The sequence below is a fragment of the Arvicola amphibius genome, chromosome 4 (assembly GCF_903992535.2).
Source record: "Arvicola amphibius chromosome 4, mArvAmp1.2, whole genome shotgun sequence".
In the NCBI taxonomy this organism is placed as follows: domain Eukaryota; kingdom Metazoa; phylum Chordata; class Mammalia; order Rodentia; family Cricetidae; genus Arvicola; species Arvicola amphibius.
In genome coordinates, this window is record NC_052050.1 from 155260980 (window position 1) to 155279084 (window position 18105).

Sequence of the window (18105 nt, forward strand, 5' to 3'; positions counted from 1 at the left end):
CATGTGTACATGCTTTTCTTAAACCAACTGAGTACAGGCTGCGTGCACATTAACTCTATATACATACCTTTTCCCCCTCCTTTAACTTTTATCACATATGGACTATGCTACCCCGGGACATTTTCATATAGATATATAATGTACACTAACCACAAGGCCCCAAGTCCCCTTCTGTGCACACCTCTATACACACTTTGATGCCTACTTCTATGCTTGCTTGTACAAATATTCTTGTCCACATGTGCACATCTCCTTCCATATGTCCCTCTTAAGCACAAACATAGATGCCCATTTCCATGATGATGCTTTCACACCGAGGGACTCTATATGTCATGAATAAAGTAAGCATGCACACACACACACACACACATACACACACACACACACAAAGCAATATATGAGCCAAGTGGTGGTGGCACACGCTTTTAATCCCAGCACTTGGGAGGCAGAGGCAGGTGGATCTCTGTAAAGAGCTAGTTCCAGAATAGGCTCCAAAGCTACAGAGAAACCCTGTCTTGAAAAACCCAAACAACAACAACAAAAACAAAAGAGCAATATGTGGAAGAGTGGATGATGGGAAATCCAGAGTCAGCATGTGACCCTCCCCATCTTGTCCCAGCCAGCTGCATAGCCCTCACTCAATCTCTTGGGATGTCTGGATTTTCAGCATTGAATGAGCAAGCTGCAGTAGTCAGTGTGGAAGACACCTACCATATAACCATGCCCACCGTTCTCTATAGAATTCCCCAAGAGACACGTGCACCCTAATATAAATCCTGTGAGACTGATTTGCCCTGTGCAGGGTTAATTTGTTGGTGATCTCTGCCTCTAGATGCTCAGTGCTCTGCAGGGAACACTCTGGGCCCAGCATGAGCGACCCCCATGCACAGCACTGCTCTCCTGTGGCTTGCCCAGGGGACTCACACTTGGTCCAGGATCCACTTGCTGCTGAGTCATACACCTGAGTCTTTAGGAATCCAACAACCACCCAGAAGCTAGAGAACAGTTCAGGGAATGTGCAGAGAACTCCTAACCTCTCAGCAAAACCCTGTCCCCTCCTCTGTCAGCACCCAGGTGGTCACCCGTGGATTCTAGGTGGAAAACACAGCCAAACCCAGTTCACCCCACCCAAGCCCACACCCTCGGATAAGGTCCCTGGCTGCATCCCATAGAAGCAGATTGCCCTAAAGGAGGAATTGCTGCCAGGTGTGGTCTCTGAACTCATCATGCTCCTCCTTGGTGTTTTCGGGACATCCTTCCCTACAGATTGGCTAAAAGCCTCACCTGAGATATCTTTCTCTCTGGCTCATTCCCTACTGCTCAGTACCTCCCTCTGCCACCCGACCTAAGCATGCTCCAGCTCAGGCTTTGACCCAAGCTGCTTTGCTGGTGGTCTTACAGCTGCTCCTCTTCTCTGCCTGGAAAGCCTGGTTGGTCTTTAGAAGTGCAGGAAGCCAGGAGCCAGCCCTAGGAAGCGCTTCAGACTTCACTGAGATACTAGCTCTGCCCCCTTTTTATCTTGTGTTTGCCGCTCTGACATAAGCAAAAATCTGTGGGAAGAATAATGGTCTTCGCCGTGCATACTATCACCTCATGGAGTCCTAGGCACTTAGGGAGGCCCTCAGGGACCGCGGCTGTCCCAACAATCAGGGAGGACACTTGAGGTGTGCACCTTTAGCCCCACGGTTATTTCTTCAGCCACTCCATCTTGTCCTTGGAAGCCCATGTGCCAGGCTGAGAGACACTTCCATTTCTCCATGGAAGTGATGACCGGGAAGGCTTGTTCCTGGCTCCTGTCCCCACTCTGGGGCTCCCCACAAACCCTGTTCCGTTACTGCTTTGTTGATAACGCTCCTCTCTTGCCATCTTCGCAGAGGAGTGAAATGCAGATGCTGAGGGCTGGCAGAGCACACTTCACTACAACCAGATCGCACAGGACCCAAACAGTCCGCTGTCTGATAACGACAGGAGAGAGTCCTAAAGACCTCACGCACTCTCAAAGGAAAGGGAAGCACAACAAGTGTTTTTAAAGCAAAAATATCCTCTGTGGCTCAGGAGAACGACTCAGAGGTGAGATCACAGCATCGCGTACAGCTGACGTTTTAGGAGGAAGAACTATTTAAAATTGTGACTTGGGTCATAAACTAGATCCACACAAGCTTCCTAGGATGGATGACACTGAAGCCGTAACGTCAGTGAGGACAGAGAGCAAACAGTGTAAACAGAACCAAGAGGGAAGCTGTATTTGTGTAGTCTACAGCATTGCGGGCTATACGCAGACGCGAAGGGAGGCCAAGTGCCAAGATTGGCGCCCGCCGGTCCCAGAGAGAGCGCATGCTGGGTGGGCTTGCTTTCACACAGGTGTTCCCGTGAGTGAAGGCAAGAGTCTGGAGAAGAGACAATGAGCAGCTGTGCAGTAATTAGCAGCCATCAGACCCCAGCGGCTCTGTCTACTGAACATCTGTCCCTGTCAGATTCCAAAGTTCTAGAATAAGGTGAGGGAAGGAGCTGGGGTCAGGAGCTGGGCAAGAACAGCTAACACACTCATTACCTACATAGATTTCAGCCCTGTCAGGCTCTGCACCATCTTTTAAAAGTGAAATACATCTGTGAAAAGGGTCCTGGTATTTTGATTGGAATTGCGTTGAATCTGTAGATTGCTTTTAGTAAGATGGCAATTTTCACAGTATTGATTCTTGCGATCAATGTCTTTCCAACTTCTAATGTCTTCTTCAATTGCTTTCTTTAGCGTCCTACCCTTTTCATTGGAGAGATCTTCCGTTTCCTTGACTAGGTTGATTATTGGGTGTTTGTTTGTTTGTTTGTTTGAGGGGTTGTTATTGCTGTTTGGTGGGGGGTGATGTTGCTGTTTCAAAAGTTGTTGCTCTTGATTTTGGAAATGCCCAAGGATAGCCAAAATGCAAAAAGCATCACCATACCCGATTTCAAATTATACTCCAGAGCCATAGTAACAAGAACAGCATGGTGCTGGTGCAAACCCAGGCAGGTAGATTAGCGGGATAGACTAGAAGACCCAGATGTAACTTCGCACAGCTAACTGATCTTTGACAAAGACTTTAAACATATCCATCAGAGAAAAGTCAACATCTATAACAAATGGTGCTGGGAAAGCTGGATTTCAACACACAGGGAAAAAAAAAAACGAAACTACATCCCTACCTCTCACCTTGCACAAAAATGAACTCCAATTAGATGAAGAGGCTTAAAGTAAGACCCATACCTGAGACCAAAGTCCTGAAGCCACAAAGCGAAGAATATACATCAACTCACAGGCATAGACCTTCCTGGATGGGGTGTAAGTGCTCCAGAAATAAGATGGATGGGACCTCAGGAAACTGAGATGCTTCTGTGTAGGAAAGGGCATCACCATCTGGGCAAAGAGGCACCCCACAGATGGGGGGAAAGCTTCACATCAGACAGAGGATTGGGGCAGAGTATCTGCGACAGCCCTTGGACTTAACAGACTATAAATACCAAGAAAACGAAACAATCCAGTTTTTAAAATGAGCCATGGAGCTCAAAAGAATGTTCTCAATGGACAAAATAGAAATGGCTAGTAAGCACTTGAATAAAAAGTGCTCAACATCCTCAGCCAACTGTGAAACTCAGGTTAAAACTACCTTAAGACTCTATTTTGCCACCATCCCCACCCTGGTTAGAATGGAATCATCAGGAATATAAATGCCGGTGTGGATTTGGCCCAAGAAGAACCTTACGTACTGTCAATGGGAACGAAAAGGAGCACAGTCACTTTGGAAATCAGTCTGGAGGTTTCTTAACAAACAAGAAACAGACCTGTGATATGACCCAGACACCATATCCTGGTTAATCTTATTTAAACAAACAAATGTAACACGTCTTTGAATCATTAGACAAATACTCCACAGCATAAGCAAGTGTAACGCATCTTAAATTAATATTCCACAATGAACCAGAGACTCACCCTGGGCCTCCTGGGTTCTCTGTGCCCAGTGTGTCTCCTCTGTGATCTGGCCTTGCTTCTGTATGTGTTTGGCACGCATGTTCATATATGCAGGCACACATACACATGCGAGTACACATGCACTTGTGTGTGCATAAGGTCAAGTTTAGGTGTCATTCCTCAGGTGCTGACTGGTAAGGTATCTCACTGACCGGCAGGGCATCTCACTGACTAGCAGGGCATCTCACCAACTGGCAGGGCATCTCACCAACCGGCAGGGCATCTCACCAACCGGCAGGGCATCTCACCAACCGGCAGGGCATCTCACCAACTGGCAGGGCATCTCACCAACCGGCAGGGCATCTCACCAACCGGCAGGACATTTCACCAACTGGCAGGGCATCTCACTGACCAGCCTGGGCTGGCTTGGTGCTGAGCCCAAGGGACCTGCCTGCCTCTGCCTTCCCATCACTGAGATAACAAACACTTGCCATCAAACCCAGTTTTGTCACATGAGCTCCTTGAATGACCTGCTCCTTGAATGACAAGTACCATGCCAAGACTCTGCAGTCCCCTAGCCTTACTTCTTGAATGTTAAAATTGTGCGGCTTCTTGTTTTCCTTTACCCCAGACAGACAATGCTCACACCCCGCCAGCTAAGCATGGCTTCATCACGGAGATGGGGAAGGCAGGGCAGCACCCTGTTTCTCAGGAATCACTAATGAAGACGCTCAGAGGTGAAGAGAAACACAAAGCCCGCTGCACTGCGGGGTGACATATCGACTTCAGCTTACCCCACCAACACTTTGTTTCCAGATCAATAAATACATCTGACGGGAGTTCCAGCACAAGTCAATAATACCGTGCACTCCTGGCCCGTTCCGCGTGCCCTGAGAGGCTTACAGTAAGCGCCTGGCTTCACAGTAGAGCTCTGCTGGGCAGGGTCAGGACCGCAAAGCTCCTCACCAACATTAGAGTCCTGGCTACTTTGCCAAGCAATGATTAAGATTCAGTTCAGGGTCGTTAGTGTGGCCCTGACAGTGAAGATGGGGGATGAGGGGCAAACAGGAGGGTGAGGAGAGTATGCTTTCCCACTACAGAAAACATGCCGTGCTTGGTAGTGCTGAGAATGTTACCGAAAGCCTCTGATGCGGCTCATCTGTCACCCACCATTTACTGAGGTCTGATCACAAGAGGTACAGGGCCAGGGCTTTGAGTCTGCTCTTGGTTGGGGGAGGAGGAGTCAGATGGGCCGTAGGCTGTGTGGCACCGCTGAGGAATGAGTCCTCTACCTGCTGGAGCAAGGGCATCAGAGGCCTCAAAAACCTGGAAGTCTGGAGATCTTATGGCATCCTCCCAATGTACAGAGATACAGTGAGAACGGGAAGGGATGGGAGGAGGGTTCCCAAGATCACGGCAGGTGACATTCAGAACACCTTGACCGAACAGCAGCAAAATCCAACACTTTAGAAGTGTCCGCCTGTACCAACAGGACCCAGCATAAAGTCTGTCTGGTGCTGTGGGAACTCCTTCAGCCAATAACCTTTAGGATACTGACATACTCTAGGCGCGGTCACATGTACTACATATACAGATGTAGAAACATGTGCAGTCCCTTGGCTGCTGGATTCAGTTCCTGTTCCCCGCTCATGCAGAGTACTGCTGATCTGTGAGTCTACCACAGATCAGAGCTCTACCCCTAAATAAAGAGACCTTTATTATACTCCATTCTGAGCTAGTGTGGGACTACTTTATTATAATTGTCTACATCTGGTGCCTGGGGAGGAAATGAGAGGAAGTGACACACTAAAATGGTACCAGTGGCTGGACTTAGGAGCTGGGGGAACTTTCCAGGAGGCCCAGGAATGTGGGAGTGTATAGCACCAGTGGGAATCCAATGTAGAAGGGAGGGATTAAGGGAGAGGGTGACAGATGAATAGCTTGGAAGAATGTGGATGGATGGACGGATGAGTGGATGGATGGATGGGTGGATGGATGGATGGGTGGATGGATGGATGGGTGGACGGATGGTGAGTGGGATAGATGGGTGTGTGGGTGGATGGATGGGTGGGTGGGTGGATGGATGGATGGATGGATGGATAGATGGATGGATGGACGGGCAGGCAGATGGCTGGGTAAATGGTCTGATGAGTACATGAACCACAACCAGATTCAGAAGAACTAGAAAGGTTAAGATAATGGGGCACATGGTCAAGGCAGGGACTCTAGGAAAGGTCTGGGGCTTAATGATGAGCCAAGGTCTGAATAATATGCCTGGGGCTCAGAGATAAGTTAAGGTCTAGGGACGAACTGTGTTTGAGCAGCAAAGTTTCTCATACTGAGAGACAGACCAGAGACATGCACTGGCAGACAATGCTATGGGTAATTTTTTAAAGATTTATTTATTTATTATGTATATAGTGTTCTGTCTGCATGCCAGAAGAGGGCACCAGATCTCGTTATAGATGGTTGTGGATGCTGAGAATTGAACTCAGGACTTCTGGAAGAGCAGCCAGTGCTCTTAACCTCAGAGCTGTTTCTCCAGCCATGCTATAGGTAATTTTTAAATGGTATGGCTATTACATAAGAGACCTCTGCTAAATGTATAGTAAGGAGAAAACAGTGTGATGTAAAGTAATTTTTTAAAAAAAATCCTAATATCTGGGGTCTCAAGAGATGGGTCAGTGATTAAGAGCACTGGCTGCTCTTGCAGAGAACCTGAGTTTGTTTCCCAAATGGCTCAAAACTGTAACTCCTGTTCCAGGGGATCCAGTGACCTTTTCTGACCTCCACAGGCACCAGGCTCACCTGTGATACACAGACATTCATACAGGCAAAATACACATACACATTTAAAATCTGTGCAGTTTGTATAATTTATAGAATTTGGAAAAAGTACTTAGTACAAAAAAGGAGAGATGGTTTACAACGATGACTGTGTTTATGAGAAGCAGAGCTTCACAGTGGACGCTATGGACTCAATTGAAACTACCTTGGGGGAACAAAGTGACCAGCTCAAAACACACACCCTCGGGAGTAGGAGTGGAGCCCAAAGGTGACACAAGCAAAGGACACAAGCAAAGGGCACTGAGAGGCCAGAGAGGCTGGCTTCTGAGACAGCGTGTTATTAGTTAACTAACTGAGTTTTATTTAATATAAAAACAGATCAAGTGTGGGCACCCTCCCATGTCTGTGCTGAGAATTACCTCTCCCCGTCTGCTGTGCCTTTTCATTCTTCTAGAAGAACTAGGAAGCCACAGGCAAGTCGAGACTAACCAGACAGAGGACAGCAGGGTAGCGTGAAGGAGGAAGTGTGGAGGAAGCCCTGGATCTCAGAGGCATCAGAGGCCTGTGAGGATTTGAGGGAGGTCACCGGGGTCACCAGCGTCACCCCTCGCTGGGGTGTACTTTTGTCAGCATGGCCAGATAAGGTAGTGACAAGAACATCCTGTGAATGTGTCTCAATGTCACGCTGCAAAAGCCATGCCAGAGAGCATGCGCATCAGCTGCTGCAACTCAGGCAAGGCCCGGCAGCTCTATCACCGTGCCGGGCTGGCAGAGACTGAGCAGAAGTAATCCAGGGCTGTGTGGCTGGAAGTAAAGGCAAGTTTGCAAGGAATGCAGGTCTCAGGCCAGCAGCTGTGCATCCAGGAAAGCTTCTAGAACAATACACAGACTAATCTAAAGGCCAAGCTGGCCAGAAGACTCACCTGCAACCCCCAAGATGCAGCTGCCACAGAGAAACTCCTCTCCCTGGAAACAGGCTCCTTGTTGAGATTAAAAGAATGGATATCTATGAGTTTACATATGATTTGTGTTCCCTTTTCTTTTTCATTAGAACTATGCTCTTGGTCTCCTTATAAAATACCTCTCTCTCTCTCTCTCTCTCTCTCTCTCCTCTCTCTCTCTCTCTCTCTCTCTCTCGTCTCTCTCTCTGTGTGTGTGTGTGTGTGTGTGTGTGTGTTTCCTAATGCAACCTGCTCAGGAGGCTGTCTATCACACAATGCCATTAGTAAGACCGAGATGTGTAGGACCACATTCTCATTACTACAGAGACAAACAAGGTCCTTGAATCAGAATGTCTCAAAGCACCTGTACTAACAAACACAGCGGGAAGCAAGAGACAGAATCACAGGTGAAAGTATGACTGCACACACACACACACATACACCACACACACACACACACACACACACACACACACACAAAACTCTGCAGGGTACAGAATCCTGTACTGCCGGGTTCACACCCAGGCATCCTTCACCATGCTGTCCCAGGCAAGTAGGGTATGCCAATGAGGAGGCCTCCTCCTCACCAGGTGTTCTGTTTACCCACACCTGTGTGACTGAGTTCATACCCTCCCACACTGAGCCAAGACATTCTTGAGCCTGGGAGCCCTGGGCTTCCTCTAGGAATCATTCCTGTCAATGTGCAACACCAGAGGGGGTCCAGCAAAGTATGGAGGGGATGGATGGATGGATGGATGGATGGGTGGATGGATGGATGGACAGATGGATGGATGGGTGGATCAATGGATGCATGGATGGACGGACGGAAGGAAGGAAGGAAGGAAGGAAGGAAGGAAGGAAGGAAGGACAGATGGATGGATGGATGGATGGATGGATGGATGGATGGATGGATGGGATTGTGGGTGAGTGCACGGATGGGTGAATGAATGGATGGAAGGTTGTAGATGAACAGACAGGAAATAGATGAAGAGATGGATGGAGTTATAAGCCTGGTCTTGGTTCTGCCTCTACATACTAATGAGCCAATTTATTATTCTTATATTCCTTCTCCCTGGGTTCATAAAGACACTGTCAGTCTGAGAACCATCACAGGGACAGCAGAACGTCACCAAGGTTATGGATAACAACTCTCTCCTCCACCCTTGGCAATCTGCATTGACGTTAAACACGTGTGAGACAGTGCTGACCACGTGACCACATTTCACAGGTAGGAAAACTGAGCCTGAGCAGTTTGATTTGCTCATGTTACCTAGGGAACCCTCAAGCCAGACTTCAGCTCACTCACAGAATCCCGGCAGAGCTTCACACAGACCTCTGGAAGCACACAGTGATAAAGAGCATACCAAGAGATGCTTCAGGAAGCCCCCACCTGTGCCCACACAGCTAATGCTGTCCAAGACAGGTCATAATAGTGTCCGTGTGGTCCGCCCAGCAAAGCTTCCCCTGAAAGGTGACTGGCTGCTGGAAAAGAGCACTTACATGCACGCAAAAACCAAGCCAGCTGTGCCTGCGATGCGTGTGGGGGCTGGAGCATTACTTCAACCATCACTGATTGGGCAAGCTCCCCCAGTGCCCTCTCGCTTTGGGTGTGCAGTCAGCTGACGCCAGAGCTGGCTGCATCCTCTATGAGGTCAGACCAGGCCAGAAGCCTGACACATCCCCGCTGCTTCCCAGCTGTGCCATCTTCATCCTCACGGCTTCGATAGGCTCTCTGCTCCCAGTAATCCAGCCCTCCAGCTGCATCCTCACCATGCCCTGCCTGCTCCAAACACAAGACACACTGCTTCTCTTTCCTGCAGAAACTGCTGGTGTTCAACCCAGCTCCCCAGCCACCTTCCTTTCTGTTCCAGCGAAAAGGGAATGGCCTTGGGAATTCATGGGCCTCTCTGAGTGGCCCTACTTATGCCTTGACTTAGGAGAAGACACTCTGCCTTCATCTCGGCCCCACATGGAAGCCAGATGCTCCCACTAGGCTAAGAGTGGCAGTTGAATTCTACAAAGGGAGACTTTCCAGGGTTTGAGGTGAGAGATAGGGAAGCAGTGGTTAAACCTGACCATCTGACCTTGGGCTAGCCTGGACTCACAGGCTCCCTCTAAACTCTGGGTGTACAGCACCGCAACTGATCCTGCCTGTGAAGCTGAATTTCTGAGATTAACTCCCAGGGCTGTGTTGTTATCAGAGACACTTTTATGTGTCAAGGATATTGATTCTTCCAAACACTCAATAAGGTTTTTATTCATAGAAAACACATTACTGAGGAGAGCCTATGTTTCTGTGGAAGCTCTGCCACAGATTAATGTCAGTTCCCAGAGAACAGGTTGCCTGGGAAGCTGTCCTCTGTCTGACCTGAGCCTGTGTCATGTCTGTCTGTCTGCCCGAGAGCTTAGAACAAGAGAAAGCCACGGCCCTTAGTCAAGGATGGATTTTGCCCGCTGAGATTCCAAAAAGTTCATTCAGAAGCCAGAAATAATTTCCACTGTGGCTTCTCCCCACTTTAATTTCCTAAGCTGTCCTGAGGAGCTGCTTGGAAATTAATTGAACCTTATTTTGTAGCGACCACTCCTAAAACGTGCCTGTATCCACCATTGTTACCAGGGTGACATGTGAAGTCCTTCCTTGGCCTCGAGGGCCCATCTGACTTTGCCCTAGCTCTGTTGGGTACCACTGTCCCTACACTTTGCACCATCCCTACCCAGCAGACACAGCTGCTTCATCTCTGGGCCTCAGCAGTTCACGCTGCTTGGGGAGCCACTGACTTTGGTCCTTTCTGAGGTGGGTGTTCCCTGAGGTCAGGGCATCTTTAGGTGTCCACTGGACTTCGGCATGGCCTAATGTGCATCATGGTAGTATCTTGGCAGACACACAGTAGCCCCGCAAGGATAGCCCTCCTCAGTGAAGGACAATTCAGGCATCCCAAAGCTTGAGTATCCCCAGTGATGTCCCCACCCCTGTGTCACTGAACTGCCACCCTTCCCACATGCCCCCAGAGTAGCCAAATAAGGGAACCATGGGGCAGATGGAGCAGAAGGCTACTCACTCCCTGGGCAGGCAAGCCCTCCTGCTCTGAGTGTGCCCCAAGGATTCCGAGAGAAAGTCAATGTGCAATTAAGCAGAGAGTGATAAAAAGTAAATTTAATTACAAGGGCACTTAGGCATTTGATCGCTTTGATATGGGCTTCCAAATTGAATGTCGCTTTGGTTATCATTAGAAATTAGAAGTGAATGAACAAATAATGCCTATACTTAACAGTTACATTTTTCAGGAGAAAAAAAAATAAATAAACGAGTGGGCTGGATGCATGAGTCTTGGGTACCAAAAGGCAATTTGCTTCCTGAGCTGGCAATTCCCACAGCCCAGGGTCAGCTGTTTCGAGATTCCGCATGCTAGGGCTCACCAAGCAACTCAGCCTTGACAAAGGGGCTTGGAAAAACTTCGGCCTGTTTCTCTCCTTAAGTTATCTCTCTGTCCTCTGCCCAGCTGCCAGTAGGTTAAATGTCTGTGGTTTCTACACATCAGTAGGCAGGACTTCCCTCGGGGCTCCTTGGAGTAGCTAGACTAGAAGATGGAACACCCTCCACACTGCCTGTTCCCAGAGGGGCATCTGGGCTGGAGCCTCCAATGACAGGGGCTTAAACTCTGCAGTTACTTCCCTGTGCCCCATTGTCCGCTCTGGGCCTGCTCGTCTCTAGGATGCGAGCCAGCAGGAGACGAGAGCTGCCATGCAAGGGGAGCTCGTGGAGCAGCTTGTGGCATTCAAGGCAGGCTCAACCCTGACCTTGTCTCTACCAGCCCCTCATCCTTGGATCAAAGATGAGATGAGCATTTGCCTTCATAGTTCATGGTTGGGCCGGATCCAGAACGAGCCACTTGCCCAAAGCATCCTGTGTACACGTGCACACATCCAGGTGAGAAGGGCTGAGTTGGGGACATGTCTGCACACTGTATTCATTATTCACAGCAGGCAGACCCAGTCTCAGCCCCAGTGCCCTTAGCAAATACATGGGTAACATCTGGTCTATACCCACAGCGATGTCAACCAGGCACCAGGAAAAGTGAGATGGTACCATTTGCAAAAACATGGACTGAACTAGAGAACAGCGGGTCTAAGAGAAATAAGCTACATTTAGAGAGAAATTGCATGCTTTTTTATAATTCTCATATGTGGCAAGAGGAAGGCAGGCACTGGGAGGGGAGGGGATAGGTGTGGGTCACTGCTGGGAAGGTCTGACTACAGTGCCTCCATATGCATATAAACACTACCGTAAGCCCAGCTCCTTTGCACAGTCCAGAGACTCCAATGAGAATAGATGATGCAAACTGCTGTTTTTAAGTACTTTGGAATGGAGCACAAGGTGGTGGTGGTGGTGGTGGTGGTGGTGGTGGTGGTGGTGGTGGTGGTGGTGATGGTGATGGTGGTGGTGGTGATGGTGGTGGTGGTAGTGGTGGTGGTGGTGATGGTGGTGGTGATGGTGGTAGTGGTGATGGTGGTAGTGGTGATGGTGATGGTGGTGATGGTGATGATAGTGAAGGTGGTGGTGATGATGGTGGTAGCAGTATGGTAAGGGAAATCTGAAGGAGAAGTCAGAGTTGATGGGATCTAGGTAGTAGGAAGCCTACAACCCCAACAAGAAATGGACCCCATGATCAAGCCTGGGTAGAAGAAACAGTAGAGGAGGCAGGTGAGCTCCACATCTCAGCTCCCTGGCTTTGGGATGGAAATGACGGAGAGGAGTTAGGCTGGGTATGACGCGGCTCTTTCCAAGCCTACCCCAAACACGCTCATCGAAGAAACTGTCATGGTAAGGACGTTGCCGGAAGTGAACTGAGTTGCCGGACTGGCACCACATGTTCCTACAAGGCAGAGCAGTGCCCTCCCACAGTTCTGCCTCAGGGCTTGCCTCATGTCATAGCCGCCACTTCTAATAAGAAAGGACTCTCTGCCCATAGCTTCACTTTGGAAATACACACTGTGATTAAACTGAGAGAAGCCACAGTTTTCAATTTATTCAGCACCCCCAGGCCCTCCTTCCTGGCAATTGTTGGGCTGAGCAAAGGCGATGCCGCTTCTATCTGCAGCGAGAAAGTCTAACGGCGGCTGCAATGCCAAACTATGCAAATCCAACTGGCCTGTAATTACTGCCAGAACCGGAACCCAGAATTGTATGACTTCTGTGCATTTCAGATTTCTACCGTAGGACTGCATTAATGGAGAGCTCCTTTCTTGGCATTGAATTTTACCTAATGCGATTCCATTCTGCAATCTTTAGAGATGCAGATGAGGTAGCTATAACGCGCCCAATGCAAAAACTGTTTTTGCTAAATCATATCAAAATGTTTCATGGATCACACCAAAAAGTGTTGATATATGGAAATTGCTCTTTTGCAAATGCTGTCCTTAAAATCCAAACGGTATGTATTGAATGGCTTTTCTCTGTACCACACCCTCCCTGGCATTTGTAGGAAATTAGTGGAAATAACTAATATATGAATGGCCATGTTGGCAGGCAGAGAAGTGTGATGGCCAGAATAGCGTTCACATCACGCTAAATAAAAGACAGTTCAGGGTCACCCTGGTAGGGGTGTGGCAGGTGATGCTGCCAAAATCTGGGCCTTGTGCCTAAGCAAGGAAACAGCTAAGGACCATTTTCCACTAATCACACAAATTCATAATTCTTATATGCCTCAGGCTGTTCTTTCTCTTTCTCTCTCTCTCTCTCCTCTCTCTCTTCCTCTCGTTACACACACGTGCGTGTGCGTGCACACACACACACACACACACACACACACACGCACGCGCGCGCGCGCACACACACACTCCCAGGGGAGGGGAGAAGGAGAGAATGAACCTAACCCCGAGCCTCTCTGCAGCACGGGAGCCCACGACGGCTTTGTGACCCAGTGACATGAGCTCCCTGGTGAGGGCTAGAACCGTGGGAATGTTGTCTGTGTGCACACAGCAGCTTCCTGGATCCTTGAAGCAGACTGAGAGCTACAGCGGAGTCTGCTCTGTTCTGTGAATTCACCGTTTCAGGTCTCCTACAAAGAACCCTAAGATGCTCGTGACTGCAAGAAGCCGGAGCCGTTGTGGCCAAGCTGCGATCCCTGGCCAGAGAAAGCAAGGTGTAGTGTGGGTGGGGCTTGCTGAGACCCTGGGTGGTCTGCCCAGCTCTTCAGAGACAGAGTCAGAGGGCTTCAGAAGCTGGTTGAAGGGTAAGGTTAAAAACAAATTAATAAAACCAGGCATTAAAAAAAAGCAAAAAGTGCCAGCAGGACATCGTTATTCCAGATCAAATGGGAGAATGCTTCACAGATTTTTTTTTTCATTCTTGGAATTAAAAAAAAAAGTATGAAACAGATCTCGCCAAAGTACTGGGTACAGCCACCACTGCCACCAGCCACCAGTGGTGGCAGCTCCCCCATGTGTCACAGGACTTGGTCAGAACTTGCTGGGCTGTGGCCTTCTAAAGTGGCCCTGCCACAGGGTTAGTCTCTGTGCTCTGAGAGAGCAAAATGTGGTGAGCAGAGGTGAGCTGGGGTACGCACCAGGCCTCCACACCCCCACTCAGTGATTGGGAGTTAAATATTAACTCCATGATATTAACCAGCCAGTGTGTGTGTGTGTGTGTGTGTGTGTGGTGTGTGTGTGGTATGTGTGTCCTTTAACAAACCATGACAGTCCCAGGATTGGTCAGACTTTGTTGATCATCCCAGGCTGGATTCTTTCTCTACGTCTTTATGCTCTGTTTTGTTTTTGAGGGGGGGTGCACGGCTTCGATGGCGTATCTTCCAGCTCCTTCAGCTCACCCTGATAGAATGATACCCCTGGAATTCTTATCAACATTAAGTGGCTTTATACATACAGATAGTGGCATTGGACGACACTTATCTAAGAGATTCAAATCATGCCCTGGCATTGCTGAACACGTGGGAACCTTCCAGGTTGCCTCCAGGCAGGAAGTTCACACAAAAACGCTCTTGCATCCCCAGCAAGCGCCTCCGGGGAAAAGGGGAAAGGTTCTCAAGCCACAGAAAAAATGTTCCCTACTTTAGTGTGTGCCCGGCAGCCCCAGCCAACAGTGTCACCCACTGTTTGCCATTTCTGCCCTTTCATTAATAATTTAATGTTTTTTAAAAAAAACAGCTCTTCAAAGCCAAAAAAATCCATTCAAAGCTAAATAAACTATTTTTCCCTCTCGGAGTTAAACATCTTTGTATTTTGAAATGCCAGTTCTGTCACGCAAGCTTAATTAAAGCCACTGGATTTAGAGAAAAGGAAGTGTCGTTGGCGAGCTAACCTTGCCGTGCTCCTGCAGCTTGAATAGGGTTGAAAATTACCTCCTAATGACTAAGAATATGTGTGCGCGCAGTGTCATATTTTATCCCAGTGGCGCTTTGCTCTCACGAGTTGTCAATGTGTTTATTTATATAGATTTAATCAGCAGCACAGACTCTCTCTCTCTCTCTCTGCTTAGTGCAGACAAGCAGCTCGAAGAAAACTGTCTCCGTGCGTTTCCGAAGTAGGAACCTCAAGCCTGGGTCTGCTAGACTCTTACCCATGGAAAAGTGAATGATTTGAGACCCCATGATAGGGCACACAAAGCCATGTCCCCATCTCCTACACAGTGCCGGGACCCAGATCAGAAGCTGCATGTCATGAACTCGCATTGCGTATTCTGAGGCCCTCAGGTGAGCTCACAGGTGAGGTGTGGTCCTCATCGGCTCCTGGCCTGTCTTGGTGACACACTGACATTTTCATAGGACCCCACAGGAAGACACATTTTCTTTTCTTTTCTTTCATTTTCTTTTTTCTTTTCTTTTTTTTTTTATTTTGTCATCAAGGGTACAGTGAGATTCTGAAGAGATAAAGTGTTGACTGACTCCCTTCAGTCTGTGCTCTGTCCTCTGCCATCTAAGCCTGTGACTCTAACCTGGTCAGGTGGCATCTCATCCCTGACCTCACCACCTGACCTTTCATCCAAGCTGAGCCATTTCTCGGTAAGCCAAACGATACCCGTGCCCGGCCTGGATTTGTCTGACGCACTGTGGAAGGCATCAAGGACACACTCCCCACGTCTACACACCCAAAACAGGGTGGTGGGGAGAACACGTGGAGACATTTCTGAGGGGAGTCAGGTGCTCTGTGGGTCTTGGGAGGAAGCCCCAGGTCCCTGGGGGAAAGCAGATTCAAAACACAGCTCTGTGAAATTCTCATGAGGCAGGGCCTCTAAGCCCTTCTCCCCTCCCTCCTGGGGACATTCAGAAATCTGCTCTGACCTTTCAGTCAAGTCAAGGATGCAACTGTTTATCGCAGGACCAGAGTGGAGGGGGAAGCATAGGGGAAGGGGTAAGAACATCATTTACTGTCGTTCTCTGTGTACAGACTTTGGGGAGTAGCAGAAACATTTGCAGCTTCCAGGACTTAGAAGTGGGGGTCACTGTGGATCTGTAAGTAGGATGCATTTACAAAGCCAAAAATTGTGACTGTTTGAGCCTCAAACTGCCTGAGACTGTCAGCAACAGACTCCACAGATTCCACAGAAATCAGTTTCTCGCCAGCTTTTAGAACTCAGCAGAAGGGCTTGATAGTCACACTCAGATTATTTAAAATACATTTTTAACTCTGCCCTCCCCCCAAAACCACTTTCCTGTACCTTTACATCCAGGGACTTAGTGTTTAGAAACTGCCAGAGGCAATGTTCAGATCCCAGGAGCCTTTTCCGGCGGTACAGGACTTTCCCTTCGCTCCCACACACCCGCGTCTCCGCCCGAACAGTCCCCGGTACATTAGCATATTTTGGCAGAGGTATTGTTTCAATCTGACCTGTATAATAAGTGTCACATTAGCAACACAACAAATCAAACGTTTGTTAATTTCCCTGGCTTTCCCACACAGCTGGTGGTGTTATCATGTCACCAGATTTTAATTAATATGATAAGTAACACTTGCAAGACAACAGCCTGGTTTTTTCCCCCTCTGTGTGCGTGAGGGTCCATGTGCCACCCGCGTGAGCCGCATGTGCACCCATTCCATGTGTGTGTGTGTGTGTGTGTGTGTGTGTGTGTATGTCCGTCCATGTGCATGGATGAACCCATGTGCTCAGGCAGACCAAAAGGGGGGTGAGGGTGGGGAGAAAGCAAGATCTTCCGAGGGACCTTCTGCGACCTGAGAACGCAGTCAGCCTCACTCGGTTATATTTTCAAATAAAACTTTTCTTTACAACATCTCCCCCACGATTCTGGCTCAAAGCGCCATGCCCTGATGCGTAAGGAAAACCATGAGACCGTATAACACAATGCACTCGTTTTCATACCTGAGTGGCTGTGTGTTTAAGGCTTTAGCATCTAAGAGAGATCCAGAAAGCTGTCTTCAGAGAGGCTTAATTTTAATTTCTTGGCTTCCAGTAGAATAGCAGTGGCAAAGGCATTTCAGACTCACTGTAGCAAGCGGTTTCCTTCGCCGGTCTGGGGCTCTCTAGGGTTAGTCGAAAGCGCCATCTATGTGCAAAAGTCGGAAATGCAGCGAAACCTGGAGGAAAATTCCTCAGCCCAGACCGCTACACCACACACGGGTTGTGTTTAAAGTTCAAATGGATTCTTCAGTAAAAACAGAGGCTGTATCTAACACCAAGAGGACCCGCGCTGTCAAACGGTACCTGAGGATGAATGCATTTACATTTCTAATTTTCACAAAGTGTCCATTTAATAAAGGGTGGCACAGCCAGAACCACGCCAATAACCAGAACCATTTCCCAAGAGTCCAAGTGATGCTCAAAATGAGAGGTCTCTCTAATGTTGGTGGGCACACGCTAAGGACTCTAGAGAAGGGAGCATCCTCCTGGGAACAGACAGCAGACACCTTGAGCCAGAAAGACAGAGTCCAGGCTGCACTGATGCTTAGCACTTTGTTTTCTTGCAAGCAAGATTTCCCCATCTTCCAATCCTCAAGCAGGGTGTCTCTGACACCCGTGAATGGTTTTCTGCATAGAAGGGATCACTGGACCATGCCCGCATATCCAGGAGAGTTCTGAAGTGAAGACCCAAGGCATTACTAGACAGTCGAGCCCTGTCCCCCTCTGCCCTAAAGGTCCTAGAAGGAATTTGGGGGGCCAGGAGCAGATTTTATTGCCTTCTGCTGGTTGTGTAAAAATGGGTTCAGACTTCCTGCTGGTAGTGGTCCCGAAGTAGATACGAGGCTCCTGACTCTCGAGGGTCCTTTCGTCCCTGAGCAGAAGTGAGCCGTCGCCGCACTGAGGGTGTGCAGGAAAACAGGGACCCATCTGTCAGGCCAGATGTCCCTCCAAGAAAAGACACGCCACCACCCAAGCACCTCTGGGACTCCTGCAGAATGGGGCAGCTTGGGCCAGTGCGGGGACTGCACTCTCTGACCTGCTCCACACTCCATGTCTCCACG